The sequence below is a fragment of the Lepus europaeus genome, chromosome 18 (assembly GCF_033115175.1).
Source record: "Lepus europaeus isolate LE1 chromosome 18, mLepTim1.pri, whole genome shotgun sequence".
NCBI lineage: Eukaryota > Metazoa > Chordata > Mammalia > Lagomorpha > Leporidae > Lepus > Lepus europaeus.
This window is the reverse complement of record NC_084844.1, coordinates 62,026,813-62,042,914: the sequence shown is the minus strand read 5'-3', so window position 1 is coordinate 62,042,914 and position 16,102 is coordinate 62,026,813. Positions and strand designations below refer to the sequence as shown.

The 16,102-nt window shown below is 59.7% G+C and overlaps 1 protein-coding gene and 1 pseudogene across 6 annotated transcripts in view; one reads left to right on the top strand and one right to left on the bottom strand.

The window, feature by feature from the left end:
- MPRIP (myosin phosphatase Rho interacting protein) overlaps window positions 1–16,102 on the bottom strand; it is a 114,490-nt gene that overhangs the window by 53,578 nt on the left and 44,810 nt on the right. The window lies entirely within an intron of this gene.
- Window positions 12,518–12,981, top strand: LOC133777182 (large ribosomal subunit protein P1-like; annotated as a pseudogene).

Genomic DNA, 16,102 nt, shown 5'->3' with positions numbered 1-16,102 from the left:
CAGAGAAGAGACTGTACATGCGTGTAGATGGCATGCTAGCCTACCATAGAGAGAAGTGAGACTGTGGTCATGTGCCAACACAGACACTCATGAAAACATTGTGCCGTGGGACAAACCAGTCACCAGAGGGCACACACGACGTATGCCACGGCCACGTGGAGCCAGGAAGACATGCAGACACAGAGCAGAGCGGGAGTTGGTGTGTAACAGGGACAGGGCCCCACTTAGGAAGATGCAGAGCTGCCCGGCGCGTGGACGGACTCAGTGTCCCTCAACTCCCAGAAGCAGTTCAGACAGTAACTTCTCTGTTGCGCACAGCTGAGTCCCCCGACACGGCCCAGTGTCCAGGCCACTTTGGAACCCCAGGTTGGGACAACAGCAAAGGCGGTGGGCACAGAAAAGGAACAAACAGCGCCTCCAGGCCACACACAGATGCCAGTATCCAGACTGCCTTTGGGCGCTCCACACTGGGAACAGAACAGAGGTCCTGACCAGCATGGGCTCCCCCTCCCCAGGAGACGCAGGCCCCATACCACAGCTCAAAGTGAGGAAGTGACCACATGCTGACGGAGCAACAGCTGTGCTGGGCATGTGGTGGTCCCACCAACCACACCCAAACCAGCACCACAAGGCCCTTCCACCTGAGCCCCACACCCTGCCTGGTTCACCCAGGGCCTGGAAGCTGATGACCCCAGCGTGGGACTGAGGGACACCTGCCTCCTGGTGAGACGCAGCCCCAGGGCCATCCCATTGCAGGCCCCAGCCCCGCCTCCAGCTCCACTCCACACCTCTAGTGGGGCGGGGAAGGAGTCTTCACAGTCCCTCACACGTCACTGAAACTATGGGGCTTTCAGGGGGAGGGGGTGCAGCTGGCTCCTTACCTGGGCTTGTGTCGCTGGACCAGAGCCTCCCACGGTCCCTGTGCTGACGGCGACCAACAGAAAAGGAGAGGCGGGGCCGGCGCTGTGGCGCAGTGGGTTAACACCCTGGCCTTAAGCGCCGGCATCCCATATGGGTGCCGGTTCTAGTCCCGGCTGCTCCTCTTCTGATCCAGCTCTCAGCTATGGCCTGAGATAGCAGCCGAAAATAGCCCAAGTCCTTGGGCCCCTACACCCGCACGGGAGACCCGGAGGAAGTTCCTGGTTCCTGCCTTCAGATTGGCGCAGCTCTGGCCATTGCGGCCAACTGGGGAGTGAACCATCAGATGGGAGACCTCTCTCTTTGCCTCTCCTCTCTCTGTGAAACTCTAACTTTCAAATAAATAAATAAATCTTTAAAAAAAAAAAAAAAGAAAAGAAAAGGAGAGGCACAAGCAGGCTGGGGTGGGGTTAGAAGCTCACGGGGGCTGCGTGGAGGAGAGGGAGGTTGAGGCTTCCAGACAAGCTGCCTGGTCGGCCTTGAACAGCCCGGGCAACACAAGGGCTATGACTACTACAGATGGGTAAGGCAAGCCTGCGGTGGGTGCTACGGTGCTCGGGCAGCAGCAGTCGGAGCTGGGATGTGTCCCACTAGCCAAGGGGAGGGGGCCATACAAAGGGATCCAGGTGAGTCTTAAGGGAGAGAATAGGGCAGCCAGAGACAACTCTTAGGGTTCTGGTCCCTACGTGGGCTCAGGAGGACACACGTGGCCAGCTTCACCCTCCTCTGTCCCTGCATGGGCTCAGGGGACACGCGTGGTCGGCTTCACCCTCCTCTGTCCCTGCGTGGGCTCAGGGGACACGCGTGGCCAGCTTCACCCTCCTCTGTCCCTGCGTGGGCTCAGGGGACACGTGCGGCTGGCTTCACCCTCCTCTGTCCCGTGTGGGATCAGGGGGACATGAGTGGCCGGCCTTACCCTCCCCTGCCCTGAGTGCTACTCTCAAATGGCCTTGCCCATTCTCTGGACGCCATCCCTGCCAGCACAGCAGGGCTTCCCACCAAGGAGCACAGTGAGGGTGGCCTGGGGATGTGGTGCACACGGGAGAGGACTTGACAAGACTGGAAATGATGGAAACTGGGTCACAGGAGGGAGGAATGGGGGGGGGGGGTCCCCTGGGGAAGCCCCACAGGCAGATAGGAACTAGAGCTGGGGATATAGGACAGCCTCCCCATACCCTGCAAAATTATTAATTCCAAGCCAGGCCCAGGGGCCACGGGGAAGAGTGACGTGTGGCCCCTGCCTGAGATTGCTCACAGTCCAGAGGGAAAGAGGGTGGACGCTACCACTCAGAGGTGCAGTCACAGCAGCCAGGAGCTGAGAATTCGACCATCTGAAGGCTGTTCGTGCACGAGGACAGGACCCGTCCTGCAAGGTTCTGGCAGGAAGAGCCAGGCCCAAAGAGCAGGGGTGCGGAGGACAGATGAGGGAGTGGGTCTCCGGGGCTGGTCTCTGGTCCTCATGTTGTGAGGCAGCGCCACCTCCACTGCAGACACGCACCCCACTCTGAAAAGCAGAGCGGGAGCAGGCACTGGGCATGAGGGTTTAGATACCAGTTAAGATGTCTGCGTCCCATGGCCCAGCACCTGGTCTGACCCCTGGCTCTGGCTCCTGACTCCAGCTTCCCGCTAATGCGCACCCTGGGAGCCAGCAGTGATGGCTCAAGTACTGGGGTCCCTGCTACCCACGTGGGAGACCTGGACTGAGTCCCCAACTCTCAGCTGCGGCATGGCCCAGCTCTGGGGAGTGCATCAGCAAGTGGCAGTGCTCTCTGTCCCTCTGTCCATCTACCTCTCAAATAAATGCAAGAAAAACACCCCTAAGGCCAAACTGGCTGCCAGCAGCATTCACTCATGGGGTACATCCCTGTCAGGCACCTGCTATGCGCCAGCACTGCCCTAGGCTGGGAACACGGCAATGAAGTGAGCTGACTAGACCCTGGCCACAGGAAGCTGACCGTCCAGCCTCAACGACAAGGCAGATGGTGCGTCCAGGGACGTGAGGCCGGGATGAGGCGGGAGGGAGGTCAGGCCGAATGGGCTGACCTTGGGAAAGGTCTCTGGGGACAAAAGGCAAGTCCAGCAAACGCATGACCCCACCAGAAGAGCCTGGTGCAGGTCTAGGAACCAGGGAATGGGGAGGGCAGGGGAGCCTCCACATGGGTGCCAGAACCAGCCCTCAACTCAGAACACACAGCCCGAGTTCCGGCCAGTGCTCCCAGCACGTTTTCCCATGCTGCCCCTCCCTGGCTCCTCTGCAGAGACAGAAGAGAGGGACCTGGACGTAAAGGCCACAGGGACGCTGGGGAGGTGGAGGGCAAATCCTTGTAGTACCCACCACGGCCTGGTCCCCCTACTTCCTATCTTCCCTCCCGTGAGCTGCCCCCTTTTTCTGCCTCTGGACACTGCCTGCACCCTCCTGGCCAGGGTGCCAGGTCCTCCGCATCTGTCTCAAAGGTCATCTCCTGGCCCTGCAATGTTCTCACCCAAGCCTCTATGGCAAATTCTTTGTTTGTTTGTTTTTCCAGGATAGATTTATGGAACAGTGGGGAAGACTGTGAGACAACCCCACACCTACACCATGCCCAAGCTGTCTCATCCATAGCCCCACTGGGCTGTGACGCCATCTCAGACGTTCCTTGATTCTGAGGCTCAGACAGCTTGGAGGGGCACGGGTCAGGTATTCTGCAGACACCTTTCACTGGGATTCAGCTGCCGCTTTCCTCACGACAACACTGTGGCAGGAAGACAGAAACGGGGGTCGCCAGGCGGTTGGGGCCATCCAGGTTTCCCACAGGGGGAGACAGGTGGGTCGGAAGAGGCCTCCAGCAGGGATCCTTGGGGCAGCTGAGGCCTGTACACCAGGACCACCTGAATGCTGACCAGCCCCAGACCTGCACACCAAGACCGCGTGAAAGCAGACCAGCCCCACACCTGTACACCAAGACCACCTGAACGCAGACCAGCCCCACACCTGTGCACCAAGACCACCTGAACGCAGACCAGCCCCGGGGACACCAGGTCCAAAGGAGCCACTGTACCGACAGCTCCCGGCCTTCAGATCCTGTGCGTTCAGAGAAGGAAAGGAGCCTGGGCCCAAGCTCTCGGAGGTCAGGTCCTGTGCCTAAACACCAGACACGGGAGACACCTGAACACTGCCTGGTCCTAGTCTGGCTCCTGTCCCCACATCCCCATCCCAACCTGAAGGTGACAGCAGCCCTGATGCCCCCACTCTGCAGGCTCCTCCCTGAAGACTCAGGGATTGGTCACTGGGAGAAGCTGGACCCTGAAGTGCAGACCCTGGTGAAGCACCCTGGTGCTCTCAGATCCCGATTCCCACAAACACCAAGCCTCTCATCCTGGGGACGGTGGCGGGAGGGCGGGGTGCGTAGAGCCTGTTAAATCCCCACTCCCTCTGCACTGTCTCTCCAGAGGGCAGACAGAGCAGGAGCAGAGACTCACCCACAGGAGCTGAAGACCCAACCTCCCCCAAGAAGGAGTTTTAAGGTTCCTGAAGGCTGCCCCGCCCCCAGGAAAGGACTGGGAGGACGCAGGCTCCCTGGTCTGACCTGAGTCTTTATCCAGCACGCTGCCCCAGCCCCCCTCTCAGGGAGGCCTCGCCTTGACAGTGATGTCTCAGGACCCAACCTGTCCTCCTGCGGCTGAGAGGACGTACAGGCTAACAGGTTATCCAGGAAGGCTCAGCGGCGACCATCACCCGTGTGGGGGTCCCTGCCTTGCCACGCCTCTCAGCCTAACCAAGCCCCACCCCCTGGGCCTGACCTGCCTCTGCGGGTCTCCAATCGGCCTGGCTGAGCCCTCAAACAGGCACAGTCGGGGCACCAGGAAGCGTGACGTGCTTCTGCGAAAGGGAGAGGGGACCTCACCAGGATCCTGTCTGTGGGGGCTGTGTCCTCTGTGGGTAGGGTCTCCACATGCATCCCGGACACCCTTCTCAGAACCAGTCACGGCTCTCCTGTGGCTCTGCTCGCCCAGGCCTGGGTGTCCCTGCTGCCGTGGGCCAAGACCAGGTCCTCTGGGCAGAGGCACCTCTACAAGCTGACCTTGAGGGGCCAAGAGACGGAAAAGACCAGGAATGGTCCCTCTGACAGCAAGGGTTTTCTAGAACTGACCATTCTGGTGGACCCAGAGCTGTGAGCACTGAAACCCCTGGAGCATCGGCTGCAGGTGGGAGAGGGTACGGAGCAATGATTATGTTTCGAGCTGCTCACCGGAGAAGACTACTTGTCGCAGGCAGTCACATGGTGAGCAGGCTGCTGAGCCAGTCGGGGGTGAAGGCTCCAGCCACCCCCTGCCTCTCCCTCTCCGGGCACACTGGCTCTTGTTCCTCTGGTAGCTCCACGTACCAGTTATAAGAACTTGGAATGACTTATGCCAAAGAGAAAGTCAGAAATGCTATGTTTGCTGACAGGGGTATTTTATGTCACGAAACCAAAACCTCCCATCCTGAGCTCAACCACCGTGCTAAGTGGCAGGTGGGGTCCTGGACCCCCACCCTCCTCTGCAGCAGAGGAGCCTGATCCCGGCCCAGGACACAGTGGCCGGGAGGAGGGAAGGTGCAGAACCCACACACTCACACAACACCCTGCTGTCCCCAAGATGTCCAGCGAGGTCAATGACAAGGACCCCCTCCCTTCCCACACAGATGGCAGGACCCAAGGCTCCAGACCAGACCAGTCATTTGGCCCCTGGACTGAAAGCGCACGTCTCTCCAGAGACCTTCAACTCCATGCAGGCTGACTGGCCTCACCTGCGCCCACCTCTCCCCACCCACCTCTGTGCCTCTCCCCTGGGATCCACACAGTGGCTATGAGTCTTGCCCTCCCAGGTCACGGCTCCAGGTAGAAACATGGCACATGCTCAGAGACATGCGATGGAAAGCAGCAGCCAACAAGCAGAGCAGTCCCATCCCAGGGCCGCCCAGGCCCATTACTGGTCTGCAGGCCCACAGGCATCAGCTGACACCCACCTCCCACCTTCAGCTGCCCAGGACCCCTCAGCCCAACGACAGTGTGTGTGTGTATGTGTGTGTGCACGCGCGTGCACGCACACCAGCACAGTCAGCAAGGTTAGGCAGCGGTTCCCAACTGGCGGACCTGTTACCACGTGCCCACTGTACCTGGTGCCTTTGAACACTCCACAAAGCTGATCCTGACAAAAACCGAAGTCGGCAGAACACATAAGCCAGAAGAGACGGCCCGAGGGCCCCGCCAGCTCAGGGCCTGGTCTTTGATCCTCACACCAACGAGCAGCCAGGACAGGTTGTGTCCCTATTGCCTTGTTCAGAGCGGCTGGCCCCCACCTGATGCCAGTGAAACTCCCTGCCCAAGGGCCCTCCTGTGTCACAGGCCCAGTGTCCCCCTGACCTCTGGGGAAGGTTCCTCCCACCTCGGCTGTGAAGCCAATCAAACGACTGTCATTTGCCTTCAGCCCAGGATGCCCACAGTGTGGACGAGCTGAGGGGCTCAATTTGCAGGACACCCTCAACTGTCTCCCAAGCACAGGCTCCCAACTCCAGATGGGTGTCCCTCAGGGGGAGACGTGACGACGACTGTCCTCACACCCTGGAAGACGCCCCTTGGACTCTCCCAAGTTACAATCCGACGGGGCCCGAGGGGCCAGGGAGGCCATGGGCAGGCCGTCGCCCAGGGCAGGGTGTGAGAGCACACTGGAAACCCATCTCCTTCCCGCAGAGGCAGCATCCGTCTCCTCAACCTGCTCCTCCTCCGTGCTGCCCTCAAACAGCAGGTGAGACACGTGTTCACCATGGGACTGGCAGGAAGGAAACAGCGACTTCCCGGGGACGCAGTGGCCATGGAGGGAGGGGCCGGGGCCAAGACAGGGAGGGTCTTTGTCCCCTGCCTGAACAGATCTGCTGTGGTCAGAGTGTGAACTTCAGCTCTCCCTGTGTTGAAGGAGAAACCAGACAGAAGGCAAAGCACAAGGTGAGTGGGGTGGCTGTGCCAGGGCCTCCAATTAAGCAGCTTGCTAAAAATAGAGCACCGCTCCCAAACAGCCATGGCAACCGGGTACCCAGCTTTCAGCAAGGAGAGCCTGACCCGCCTTTCCACCTTCAGGACCCCAGGGCCAGGCAGAGGAAGTGACGGCAGAGCCCTGGCCTCTCTGACTCGGGGCTCAGCGCTGGCTCCATAGCACCACCCTGTCTGGAGGCTACGGAAACAGGTGGGCTATGGCCGGGCGCAGAGGCCGGGGTCTCTCAGCCCCCAAACACAGCTCAAAGTGTGTGAGGTCCACACGCCCTATTAGCTCTCGGGGCACATGTGAGCCAGAGGTGGCTCCGAAAGTGATAAATACAGGATGTTGACCTGCAGAGGTCAACTCACACTGCCCAGCACAGCCAGACAACCCAAGGGAGAGTCCCTCTGGGAACAGAGCCCACTAAATAGGCGGGAAATGCAGAGGGTGGGTGGGCCTCAGCTGGGCCTTTCTCAGGGTCAACTACATGACCCGAGGGCAGGCTGGTGGTCAGCAGGTGGCCTCATGGACCCGCCTGCCCTCCTCACCACGGTTCTGGTGCTGTGAGGTTGTCACTGCCCCATCACAGCCATCAGCCTTTCCGAAGACCCTGGACACCACCCGCAGTACCGGGCACGGTGCGGAACAGGAGGCAGGTGGCCAAGGAGGCCAGGCCAAGAGAAGGGGCCCTGGTGAGCTCACAGTGTGGATGGCAAGGCCTGACCTTGACTCCAGAATGGCCATGAGAGCCGGGAGGAAAGTGTCCTCCATCCCAGCCCCTGTCCTCCAGGGTCTCAGCCACAGGGACTTGGAAGAGGAACCGGGGGAGGATTTCACACACAGCACAGCGGTCTGGGGGCTGAAGAGCAACGCAGAAGCCAAAGGCAGCCCCCACAGCCCCCTGGCCTTTTAAATTCTATTTCTAGAACCCTACATTCAAGAAATAATTCAAAAACACCAAAAATGTGTCACAGCTGGAGCCCTCACTGTTGCCTACACTGCTGTCAAAACGTCTCTCAAGTTTCTTTCTAGTAACGTGGACCACTTCTGAAACGCTAAACTCTGCTTCCTGGGGAGGGCGACTGGCCTAGTGCTCAGGGTGTCCGGAGGCCATCTCCTGGTCCCAGGACTTGGGTCCCTGCCACCCACACGGGAGACCCAGGACTGAGCTCCCTGCCCCTGGCAGGCCTTGAGGAGTGAGCTGGCAGAAGGGAGGCTGCTCTGTCTCTGTGCCTCTCAATAATTTAAATTCTGCTTCTTAACCAGTTGGCGGTGCCCTGGGCCGGAGACGTGGGAAGGGGCATCCTGAGGGCACACATACACAGCAGGACAGAGACAGGTCCCCTGTGTCTCCTTTGTCCTTGGTATAGATTCTCTAAACAAAACAGGCTGGCAGAAAAGACGGGCACTGCTGAGAGCTGGTTTAAGGTCCACAATCATCCTGAAAGCTGTGCCCACCTCCCCTTTCAATGGACTACATCGAACTAGGCTCAAGGTCAGCCAACAGTGGGCAGAGCCGAATTCCAGAACACTCGCACCAAGCCATGCGTTTCCTGACCAAGTGCTGAGGGCACGCCAGTTCCACGAGGAGGGGAAAAAAATCCCCGGCTGTGTTGTGCCCCCTCCCCACCCCCACCCCCACATACAGAGAGACCCTGTGTGCTCTGGACTCCAGCCCACATAGGACTGGCCTCGGGCAGTCAGAAGGAGGGGCGGCGGGGATCCGGGCAACCTGGATGGCTGAGGCCAGAGTCCCCGATGGGGAGGGTAGCAGGCTTCCAAGGGAACCCCACACCCCTATCCGCTGCCCAACCTTCTGCCCAGCTCCGTGCACAGCTGGGCGCGGCCCTGCCCAGAGAGATGCCAGCATCCTTGCCCGGGGCTGTCCAGTAGGGACGACACCTGAAGGACTCCTCTCCAGGGACTTGTGCTATGCACGTGAGGCAGAGAGGGCCTGTCACCACTCAACCTGCGTTTTCACTGAGGGGTAGGAGCCGCTCAGAGAGCTCAGATGCCACCCTGCTCCCTGGGAGTCTCTGCGGGGCCTGGTGGGGCAGAGCGGGCAGCCCCGCCTGGAGAAGGGGACGGAGAAAGAGGAGAGAGTCCGGGGAGCAGCTGGGAGCAGCAGGGGCTTGCAGCCAGCCCTTCCTGCTCATATGCCGCGCTGGTGCCTTTGACATGGCTATTTTTGGGCTTCTGAGTGAGGGTAAAAAGAAAGAAAAGAAACGGTTTGCACAGCCGCCTCACTGGGCAGCTCTCCCTCGCGCCCCTCCCCCAGCCCCCCCAAGGGACGCAGACCCTGGGGTATTCTTCCTCCTCCGCTGCCCCCCCCCCTTTTCCCGGGTGCTTGTGAAGTATCCGCAGGCCTCGCCCACTTGCTTGTCTCTTTATACAGAGCTGGGAAAATGCAGAGATAAATAAAGCCTCAATTAGGCAGGCGGCCAAGGCTGGGGGCGGGGCAGGGCGGGGCGGGGGCTCTGTCCTGGCCCAGGAATGCCTGAGAAAGCTCCAGGGGCCCGCGGCAGCCTCGAGGTTGGAGGCTTCCCACAGCCTTCCTTTCGCTCTGCCTTGACCAGGCGCGGCCAGGGGCTGGGAGCCGGCTCCATTCCCACACAGGACCCCTCCAGGCGGCCTTGGCCTGTGCTGGGAGCGCCTGGCATCCCTGGCTGCCCACATGACAGGAAAGAAGGTGTCCCTACTCTCATCCCCGCCCCCACCCCCTTCCCACAGAGGGAAGTGGGGTTGCCCCCCCCAGCCCACGGGGACCGCGTGGGGGGAGGGGAAGCTGTGGGCCCAGCAGAGGCGGTTTTCTGCCCCTCAACTTCGGGAAAGGGAAGAGCATTTCTCATGGGTTCCATTCTGCGCCTGGAAGCAGCAGTGGGAGGGAGATCCTGTTTCTTCCCAAGTCAGGGCAGTGGGGTCGGTGGGAAGGACTCTGGGAATTCAGCAAGCAGGGACCTTCCGGGGTTGAAAAGCATTTGTTTTGATCCCAATTCCAAAGGCCGGATGGGTGGTAGAGAGTCAGGAGCGGGATCAGATTCTAGGGAAAAAGTGATGGAGACCAAGAGAGAAATCTCATAGGTCACGTCACCTCATCTATCCAAAGGCGGGTACAGAGGCCACCCCAGCAGCCCGCCCTCAGCCCCAGTGCACGCCCTCAGCCCAGCTTCCTGAGCTGCTGGCTCTGGAGGTCAGTGGATGGGGACCCAATTATCTGCAGGCTTCCAAGGTGTGCAGCCACCTCTGTCCTTGAAGACTACAAACATGGTCCCACAGCAACTGTCTCTCCACACCTCACCAGGCTGGGGCTGGGTGTGGAGAAGCAAGAGAGAGGCCCCAGTGGCCCCTGCTGCTGACCCTCAGCTGCCTGGACCATGCAGGCCCGAGAGCACCATCATAGAAAGGGAACCATGGGTGCAGTGGGCGCCAGCCACACAGAACAGACAGCGGGAGTGGGTGGACTAGGGCAGTGTGCAGTTCACACAGACTATGTTCCCAAGGACGGCACAGAACTGGAGGGCAGGATGTTCTGATTAAAGATGAAACTCTTTAAGTTTTTTATGTGTTTATTGAAAGGCAGAGAGACAGAGAGAGATCTTCTATCTGCGGTTCACTCCCCAAATGCCCACCACAGTCAGGGCTGGCCAGGCTGAAGCCAGGAGCCAGGAGCTCCATCTGGGTCTCCCACGTGGCCGACAGGGGCCCAAGGACTTGAGCCATCACCTGCTGCCTCCCAGGTGCACTAGCAAGGAACTGGATTAGAAGCGTAGCGGGACTGGATCCTGGACGCTCTGATATGGGATGAGTGTCCTGAGCAGCAGCTTGTCCCACTGCACAAGGAAAACTCCTACTTCTGGGCCTCACCTCAGCATACAACTGCACGCCCTGTGAGGACGCACGAGCCATGAGAGGAGCCGCCACCACCGCTGTTCTGTCCCCGCTGGCCTGGTGCTGGGCTGCAGCGGGCAATCACTGTCAGCCCCACCACTCCCTGCTTCGGCCGCACCTGCCTCCTGCAGGGGGCGCTGCGCCTCACCCCTGTGTCAGATCCGTGCCCGTGCCCCTGCCCCTCCCCAGAGGGCACACGCCCTGACCCATCCTGATTTTCCCAACTTCAGGCCCACTGAAGCACAGCAAGCATGGCGAGGCTGGACAGGGGGAAAACAGACCAGGCTGTGTGGCGGGCAGGAGGGCCCGGCCAGCTCCCCTACAGCGTTTCTCAAGGCAGCGGGAGTGCCGCTGGCAGAACCTGCCCGGTCCACAGCAAGGGTCTCGTTCTGGGCCCCAAGTGGGGGACTGGGGCTGTCAGCAAAGAGCCTCTTCCCCAGGGGAGGCGAGGCAAGATAAGCAAGCGTCTTGGACTGAGACATCTGGTTTATGAGAGTGTCCTTCTCACAAGAGGTGTCAGACAGCAAAATGTGGACGTGTATCTGACTCAGGACACACACGAGACCCACTCGGGACCAATCAGGGACAGGGAAGAGCAGCGCAGGGAGAGGCAGGCACCTTGCCTGTGGCGGAAGGCGGTGCGCTCCACAGCGTCAGCCCCACTCCCAACACCACAGGCCTCCAGTCACATGCGGCCGCCCCAGCGGCAGCACGCGCCATCTCCCGCTGACGTGAAAAGGACCATAAAGAAGAAAGTGCAGACTCTCAAGGACCGACAGCTGGAGGAGAGACGACAACAGCCACGAGCTGTCCGTTCAAGGCTGGACACACAAGGCTGGACACACACAAGGTGGCCAGGTGCGGCAGCGGAAGCTTCCGGAGGGCAACCAAGAGGAAGCAGGCTGACATGCCCCCATCACCGAGAGCCCTGGGCCTGGGGGCCGCAGGAGGAGCGGTGAACGCCTCTCCAGAGGTGGCCGGGTCCCTGGGTCTGGGCAGAGAAGCTCTAAGGGTGCAGCAGCTGCCACAGGGTCCCCTGGACGCAGGGGCAGCAGGCACAGCACGCAGAGTCCACGGAGTCCACAGAGGAGAGGACTCACATCTGGAACACCAACAAGCCCAAGGGAAGACCCTCACACCGGCGCCCTCCAGAGAGGGAGGGAAGAAGGTTTGCATGTGGGGCATTCAAGGGCCCTTCCCCATCTGCCTGTCCCTCCAAGGTAGGGCCTACTGGTCAACACCCCCATGCACAGCCTGTTCTTCGAGGTCACCACTCATTGAAAAAGCCAACTTCGGCCGGCACGGCTCACTAGGCTAATCCTCCGCCTTGTGGCACCGGCACACCGGGTTCTAGTCCCGGTCGGGGCGCCGGATTCTGTCCCGGTTGCCCCTCTTCCAGGCCAGCTCTCTGCTATGGCCCGGGAGTGCAGTCCTTGGGCCCTGCACCCGCATGGGAGACCAGGAGAAGCACCTGGCTCCTGGCTTCAGATCAGCGCGGTACACTGGCCGCAGCGGCCATTGGAGGGTGAACCAACGGCAAAGGAAGACCTTTCTCTCTGTCTCTCTCTCACTGTCCACTCTGCCTGTCAAAAAAAAGAAAAAGAAAAAGCCCAAGTTCAAAACAAACAGGGAGCCAGGAGAATGAGAGTCGCAGAGAGTATAAGAATAAAAGTTAGAATTAACCATTAAAAAAAAAAAAGCTTTTCCTCAGCTGCCGCCAAGGTGCTCGGTTCTTCCGAGGAAGCTAAGGCCGTGTTGGGGTGAGGCCCTCACTTCATCCGGCGACTAGCACCGCGCGGGCAGCGCCAGCCCACCAGCACCACACCATGGCCTCCGTCTCCAAGCTCGCCTGCATCTACTCCGCCCTGATCCTGCACAGGACGAGGTGACCGTCACGGAGGACAAGACCAACGCCCTCATTAAAGCAGCCTGCGTCAACGTGGAGCCCTTCTGGCCTGGCTTGTTCGCGAAGGCGCTGGCCAATGTCCACATTGGGAGCCTCAACTGCAATGTAGGGGTCGGGGGCCCTGCTCCAGCCGCTGGTGCCGCCCCGGCAGGAGGCCCTGCTCCCGCAGCCGCTGCCACCCCAGCTGAGGAGAAGGTGGAAGCCAAGAAAGAAGAATCTGAGGAGTCTATGACGACATGGGCTTCGGGCTTTTTGACTGAGCATTTCCTTGTTCAATAAAGAGCTCAACTCCTCAAAAAAAAAAAAAAAATCCTCAAAATAACTGAAACCATGGAACTCGGATACGGGGCTACAAACAGGCACGTGCAGAGAACAGAATGTAGGTTCTAAGAAACTCAGACTGTGACAGCTGGAGCCACAGTCCAACAGGAGGGCTACCAGGCAGGGATGACACAATTCCCTGCCCAAGAAGCCACGTGGAAGGGCAAGGAGGAGCTCCAGAAGCAACGACCAGGGCAAACAAAGCAAAGGAAATGCCACAGGAAGAAACCAGAGAGAATGTTCTGGACCTGCAGCGCAGAACTTTCCACACTGAGAGGCACACAGGCTCCCAGCACGATGAAAGAACACAGGCCCACGCCAAGACACATCTTCGCCGAAGTCTAGATCTCACAGGAGAACAGAGGGGCTCCAAAACTTTTCAGAGAAAATGTGGCTCATCTACCAAGTGAATCAGACATTTGTACGTGAACTTCTCAACAGCGACAGGGGAAGCTGAAGACAAAGAACAATGCCTCTGAAGTCCCGGAGGAACGCTATTTCCAACTTAACATTCCACAGCCAGTGCAGCTGCCAAGCAGGCCCGGCCAGGGGCGGGCCCTTTCCTTCCCCCACGGAGAAGAGCCGGGTCTCAGGAAGCTGGGAGAAGGCAGGTACTCCCAGCAGGACAGGGCGGGCCAGGGCACAGAAGGACCGTGGGGGACGCCGTCCTGGGGGCCGTCCCCCTGGAGCAGGTCCACACTTCGTGGCCATAAGGGGGTCATTAACACAGAAGACCAAACAAATATAGCAGGGAGGTGGGGGTGATGGCCGAGGGGAAGAAAAGCCAAACGCTGTGTGAGCGAGCAAACAAAATCAGTCTACACACTTGCGTGTGCACCTTTCTCACATCCTCCCAAGAACGCGAGCACTTTTGATCTAACCCAGTGTTTTGTTGTAAGATTTTTTTTTTTGACAGGCAGAGTTATATAGAGAGAGACAGAGAGAAAGGTCTTCTTTTTCCGTTGGTTCACACCCCAAGTGGCTGCTACGGCCGGTGCACTGTGCCGATCCGAAGCCAGGAGCCAGGTGCTTCCTCCTGGTCTCCCATGCGGGTGCAGGGCCTAAGCACTTGGGCCATCCTCCACTGCCTTCCCAGGCCACAGCAGAGAGCTGGACTGGAAGAGGAGCAACCAGGACTAGAACCACAGGCGGAGGATTAGAAAAGTAAGCCGCGGCACCAGCCAATTTTTTTCTTTTATTTGAAAGGAAGAATTAGAGAGAGAGAGAGAGAGAGAATCTTCCACACTTCTCCAGATGGCCACAACAGCTGGAGCTGGGCCAGGCCAAAGCCAGGAGGCAGAAGCCTCTTCCATAAGCACTTGGGCCATCCTCCACTGCTTTCCCAGGTCATTAGCAGGCAGCTGGATCGGAAGTGAAGCAGCCGGGCCTCAGACTGGTAACCAGATGGGATGCCGGCGTCGTAGGTGGCGGCTTTACCCACTAAGCCACAACGCTGCCCCGTCCCGGTGTTTGGCTTAACTGTATCAGCTCGTGCGCACATACAACGTACACACACATGGTGGGTAGGGTCCAGGTCTGGCAGGTGGAAGATACAAAACCAGTAGAAATGTCATTTAAGACGTGGAAGCAGCAGCAAAAGCATGTCACTTGCAGACACAGAGGCAGGCACTCAGAATGCCCCTGGGAGCACAACAGGAAGCTAGGGAGCTGGGCAGTGGGCTCTTCTGTATCGCAAGTCTGCAATCGCCTCTCTCACTTTTTTTTTTTTTTTTTTTTTTGACAGGCAGAGTGGACAGTGAGGGAGAGAGAGACAGAGAAAAAGGTCTTCCTTTGCCGTTGGTTCACCCTCCAATGGCCGCCGTGGCCGGCATGCTGCGGCCAGCGCACTGCGCTGATGCGAAGGCAGGAGCCAGGTGCTTTTCCTGGTCTCCCATGGGGTGCAGGGACCCAAGCACTTGGGCCATCCTCCACTGCACTACTGGGCCACAGCAGAGAGCTGGCCTGGAAGAAGGGCAACCGGGACAGAATCCGGAGCCCCAACCGGGACTAGAACCCGGTGTGCCGACGCCGCAAGGTGGAGGATTAGCCTATTGAGCTGCGGCGCCGGCCTCTCTCACTTTTCAATGGGCCCGTCCCACTCCCTACCCGACCCTGGGATGAGCAGACAAAGGTGCGAAGTGGCCGCCTTCCTGACCTGGTCCTGAGGACATGGCTGCTCGCGTCCAGCACAGCAGGCACTGACCCCTCTGTGTGTGCCCCCCACGCGCTCCCCGAGGCCCTCTCTGTGGCCCACAGACGCATGTGTCCTGCATAGGAAGCAGAGGATGCTGAGTGGCAGCTCCTGGCTGCGTCTGCCCATTCTAAGAACACATAGCCACCCCTGGGAAGGGGCGAGGACGCTGAGAGATGCTGGCAGAAAGCAAGGCCATGATGCGGGCAACTGACGCAGAGCCAGGCAGGGCCAGGGGACACACTGCATCACCTCCCGCCAACACTCCCAGCAGATGCTCAGTTCAGCACCCCCGCCCAGTGTGGAACCCCACGGGGTCACCACTCAACCAAAGGTCAGAGGGCAGGCCCAGGATGCACCACTGACCCAACCTCTCCTCAGGGGGAGTTAACAGTGCCCTTTCCTCCATCCTGGAAGGGAGAAGCAGAAAACCTAAGAAACACGACATGTCCCCCACCACAGCCTCCCGTGTTCCCCTCGCCACCCTTCACACCCTCAGCTTTTCCTGGGGTGAGAGCATGGGCGGCCCCACTTTTCCCCAGCCAGGGGGACGGGGAGGCTGCACGTCGCAGGGCCCTGACACGGCCAGCACGCAGCCCTGGATGTCACAGCCACCGCGCACCAAAGCTCCCCGGCTGGCTGACGACACAGTCACACAGAACCACAGCCACCATGGGGAGGGGGACCCTGTCTCAGACGCCACCTGGCAGGTGACCATGGATACCCTCTCCCCTTTCCCCTCTTGGCTTCCGTTCCCTCCGCTGTCACAGGCCCTCTCCGACAAGCTTCCGCCTAACTCCATATGTATCATCCTGGTCCCTTCAGATACAACATGTGACTCCAGCTGCCCGGGGCTCCTGCTGAGATCCCACACAAGGTCAGGG